Here is a 5,598-nt window from a genome sequence, read left to right as displayed (position 1 = left end):
GATCTATCTACTTTCCTAATAGATCTATCCATTTAATGAAGTAAAGCCATCTTTGTCCACTTTCGATCCCTAGGTGTGTAACACCGACCTCATCATCGTGCTCGATTTCTCTCAAAGTAGGTGAGAATGAAAAAAATGTGCATTTCCTGAATGGTAATGTGTGTGCGCGCGCGTGAGCGATATGACCTAACCGGATGGTATTTCCCGAATTGGGTGTGACATGAGAGTTGCCTGTATTTTGTCGAAATGTCGATTTATTTCCGTTTCGGTGAATTTCAGGCAAACTCCATATGTCCTATTTTTAGGAAGGTCATGCCGAATTTTTGTATGACTTTGATGCATGCATGCATTTTTATAATCGTTTTGCTTATTATACTGCGTAGGCGATCATGAAGGTCGGTGGAACAATGGTGGAAAGATGTTGCGATCGGCGGTGCAAAACATGTATGAAAATAACCGGAAGGAGATATTATGTCCGTGTTGAAGATGCAAAGGAGGACTCTGGCTCGACCCCTCTAAGAATGGTCGTTTGAAGGTGCACCTGCTCTAGACTGGTTTCACGGATGGCTATAATCGATGGATAAGTGAAGATGATGATGATGATGACGCCAATGGGGCAGCCAATGACGACATGGGGCTAGACGAAGAGATGACCGATAATGGCGGCGGAGAAGAGGCCAGACATGGCGACGGAGAAGACACGAGCATGTCCCACTCCGCGTCCGACTAAGGTGTTGGTAATCGTTACATGGAAAACAAAACAAAATTACGCACACGCAATGATCTATCCATGGGGATGCATAGCAACGAAGGGGAGAGTGTGTCTACGTACCCTCGTAGACCATAAGTCAAAGAGTTTCTCAATGCGGTTGATGTAGTCGAACTTCTTCGCGCTTCAACCGATAAAGTACCAAAAGCACGGCATCTCCGCATTCTTCACACATTCAGCTCGGTGACGTCCCTCGCCTTCTTGATCCAGCAAGACGTCGAGGTAGTAGATGAGTTCCATCTGCACGACGGCATGGTGACTGTGATGGTGAAGTGATCCTCGCAGGGCTTCGCCTAAGCACTATGAAAATATGACCGGACATGTAAACGGTGGAGGGGGGCGCCGCTCACGGCTAAACAATTGACTTGGGTGTGCTAGGCGCCACCCCACATATATATAGATGGGAGGGGAGGGGAGAGGCCAGGAGGCGCCCCAAGTAAGACCGAATCCTACTTGGGCTCCTCCCTAGCCCCCCTGCCATATATTCGGATGGGGAAGGAAAGAGAGGGGGAGAGGGAAGGAAGGGGGAATCCTATGCCACTCTTTCCTTTCCCTTCCCCTCTTTCCTTCTCCTCCTTGGCCGGACCATATGGGGGGTGCACCAACCCCTTGTGCCTGGTGCGTTTCCGCTCTTGGCCCATAAGGCCCATATATTTTGCCGGGGGTGCCCGGAACCCCATCCGGTGACCCTATAAGTATCTGGTACCCCCGAAACACTTCCGGTGTTTGAATACTATCGTCCTATATATCAATTTGTACCTCTCGACCATTTCAAGACTCCTCGTCATGTCCGTGATCTCATCCGGGACTCTGAACAACATTATGTCACCAAATCACATAACTCCTATAATACTATATCGTCATCGAACGTTAAGTGTGCGGGCCCTACGGGTTCGAGAACTATGTAGACATGACCGAGACACCTCTCCGCTCAATAACCAATAGTTGAACCTGAATGCCCATATTGGCTCCTACATATTCTATGAAGATCTTTTATCGGTCAAACCGTTATGACAACATACGTAATTCCCTTTGTCCATCGGTATGTTACTTGCCCGAGATTTGATTGTCGGTATCTTCATACCTAGTTCAATCTCATTACCGGCAAGTCTCTTTACTCGTTGCGTAATACATCACCTCGTGACTAAATCCTTAGTTGTTTGCTTGCAATCTTATGATGTGTATTACCGAGAGGGCCCAGAGATACCTCTCCGATACTCGGAGTGATAAATCCTAATCTCGATCTATGCCAACTCAACAAACATCTTCGGAGATACCTGCAGAGCATCTTTATAATCACCCAGCTACGTTGTGAGGTTTGATAGCACATAAGGCATTCCTTCGGTATCCGGGAGTTGCATAATCTCGTAGTCGAAGGAATATGTATTTGACATGAAGAAAGCAATAGCAATAAAGCTGAATGATCATAATGTTAAGCTAACGGGTGGGGCTTGTCCGTCACATCATTCTCCTAATGATGTGATCCCATTATCAAATGACAACTCATGTCCATGGTTATGAAACCTTAACCATCTTTGATCAACAAGCTAGTGAAGTAGAGGCTCACTAGGGACATGGTGTTTGTTTATGCATTCACACATGTATTTAGGTTTCTGATCAATACTATTCTAGCATGAATAATAAACATTTATCATGAATGAGGAAAAATAAAATAACAACTTTATTATTGCCTCTAGGGCATATTTCCTTCAGTCTCCCTGTTGGTGCCAAAACCGGCCGATCTCGGGTAGGGGGTCCCGAACTGTGCGTCTGAGGATCGAAGGTAACAAGGGACACAGGGAACACGATGTTTACCCAGGTTCGGGCTGTCTTAATGGAGGTAAAACCCTATGTCCTTCTTGATTGTATTTGACGAGCATATGGGTTACAAGAGTCGATCTACCTCGAGATCGTAATGACTAAACCCTAGATGTCTAGCCTATATGAATTCTGATACCTCTATGGACTAAACCCTTCGTTTTATATACACATCGGAGGGGCCTAGGGTTGTACAGAGTCGGTTTGCAGAAGAAGGAAATTACCTAACCGGACGCCAACCTTGCTATCCACGCATAGGAGAGTCACATCCGGACAAGGTGAAAGGTTTTCTACCTTGTATCTTCACAGCCCATCAGTCCGGCCCATATCACATAGCCTGGACACCCGAGGACCCCCTAATCCAGGACTGCCTCGATAGCCCCTTGTCAGGACCCCGATTCCAAGTCACATCGATCTAGTCGGTAACACCTCATATCACTTTGCGGCCTCACGCACGGTATCCCCACGGGTGTCGCCTTACCATGGCCCGGGACCGTTTGCACCTTTTGGCTCACGTGTATGATAGTGTCGCTAGCATCCATATGACAGAGAACCCGGGCCGACATGGCTAGTCGTGAACCCAAAGCGGCACTAACCTATAGGGACAGGCATACATGAATCACGTCGAGCATGTCGGTCAACAGCGTGTGAAATCGGGCTGTAGCACTGGGCTAACAGGACTCCGGATGTCACCGCGTGACATTTCCCCGAAGGGACAGACATAGGAACGAAGTGAAACACATGCCGGCCAGTCAAGTGTCCTGAGCAGTAGTGCTGGGCTAGCAGGACTCCGGTGAACCGGGCTGTAGTGGACTACTATGGCTCAAGGAGGCACTAGACTACATTTCCCCATAAGAGAGGCTGGCAAGGATAAACAACTAGATTGTCGGATCCCACACATACCAAGCATTTCAATCATACACACAATATGCTCGATATGTGTAAATACAACATGGCATCACAACAAAACTCTACAACTCAAGTACTTTATTTAAAGGCTCCGGAGAGCCATACATAACATGTTCATACAGGTAGGGGTCACATGACCCGACACTCAAGTCATACAAGCATACAAGCACATGCGGAAGCAAATAAGTCTGAGTACAGACACTAGAAAGAAAGAAGGCTTGACGAAGCATGTCTATCTACAAAGGGCCCTCCATGGTCAGAATCACCACCTGGGTGGCAAGTTACTCATCGACGTCGACGTCTACGTAAAACCCATTGGAGGGGGCGGTGTTGTTGTCTGAAAATAGTAATTAAAGCAACATGAGTACAAAGGTACTCAGCAAGTCTTACAACAGATCCTACTATACATGCTTATTCTCAAGAAGGTGGTGGAGTTATTGCAGCAAGCCAGCTTTGACTCCTAGCTAAGCTATCCTACGAGACACCACTATAAAATTGTTTTCGCACACGAGTCCACTAATCGCCAACACAATACTCCACCGGGGATCCTCCCTCATCATCCTATGAGAGGGCCATCCTCGGTACTCACACTTATCTTGAGTCTTTTAGTAGTAACCATTAACTTGTCTATGAACTGTATAGGCAACAAAGTAGTCCTTTACCGCGGACGCGGCTATTCGAATAGTTTTATACCCTGCAGGGGGGTACTTCGTCACACATGTTTCCACCACTTAGCGTCTGCACACGACATGTTCTCGGCAGACTTCAAGCAAAGCCGACGTGGGGGTAGACCACGACCTGACTAACCATACAAGTCTCTAGTCTAGGTTTATCGCCTATTTGGGTTCCATCCGCAAGGAAATCCGGCCGGGGTGTCCTCAACGGCCCCAAACGATGTGTCCAGGGTCCCGAGACGCCAAAAGGGCGCCCGGCATACCCGGCCACGGTGTATCTACCACATCATAGCCCACCCCTAGGGTCAGCGCTACGCACGGCCGCCAACACATAACCTATAAACACCAGAAACTAGTTGCAACTCCTGGACAGAGGACGAGAGGGGTCAGTAAGTCGAGCGGGGTCATATTTCACGGCCCAATGTGTGGTAGTAGCTGAATCATAAATCACGCATACAGATCTCAGTTCTTAGGGACGGCCTCAATGAAATAACCCACCATGTACACCTACATGGCCTCTCATCGATACCTTTACCAAAACATGTTCAACACATCCCTCACATTACCGATGTAATCATCTCACTCTATCCCATCACCCAGATGAACCAGACCTGACACAACTCTAAGCATAGCAGGCATAGCAAGGTAGGAAACACATACATGGCTCAATCAACTCCTACACATGCTAGTGGGTTTCATCTAGTTACTGTGGCAATGATAGGTCATGCAGAGGATAAGGGTTCAACTACCGCAGCACACAGCAGTTTGAAACGTTGTTGTGTTAATGCAGTAAATGAGAGCAGAAGCGAGAACATGGGATTGTATCGATATGATCAATGGGGCTCCTTGCCTGATGGAGTAGTAGTAGGGTACTTCCCTTCAGTTGGATACTCGGAAATATCCTCGGAGGCAGAACCTACCACGAAAGACACCACAGAACACAATCATCACATGGCAATATGTAACAATATGATGCATGCTATGACATGGCAATATGAGGTGTCCTGCCTAATGCAATGTGAAACAAGTTGGTTTGGGTCCATTTGAATCAAAGATTCAAATGGAAGCTTATGTTCTTAAGCCTTATAAGTGTATTAGCTTGTTTCACCTAAACGGCAAGGTTAAAGTGTTTTGTCATGCATGAAACCATTACAGATGGAAAGATTGAATTTTTCTGATCAAATTTCATATATAAATCTTTACATTTGGAGTTACAGATTAAAAGTTATGAATTTTTGAAGTTTGTAATATTTTAATTTCCTGTATAAGAATAATTCCAGTAATTGAGTTATTGCGTCAGCGTTGCGTCAGGGTGAAGTCAGTGGTCAACGGGGCCGGTCCAGGTCAAACCTGACCAGTGGGACCCGTGTGTCAGTAGTTAATTAACTAACTAATTTTAGTTAGTGCTAATCTAAGTTAATTAGCAAG

This window comes from Triticum urartu, chromosome 5 (assembly GCF_003073215.2).
Source record: "Triticum urartu cultivar G1812 chromosome 5, Tu2.1, whole genome shotgun sequence".
Taxonomy (NCBI): domain Eukaryota; kingdom Viridiplantae; phylum Streptophyta; class Magnoliopsida; order Poales; family Poaceae; genus Triticum; species Triticum urartu.
This window is presented reverse-complemented; position numbering follows the sequence as displayed.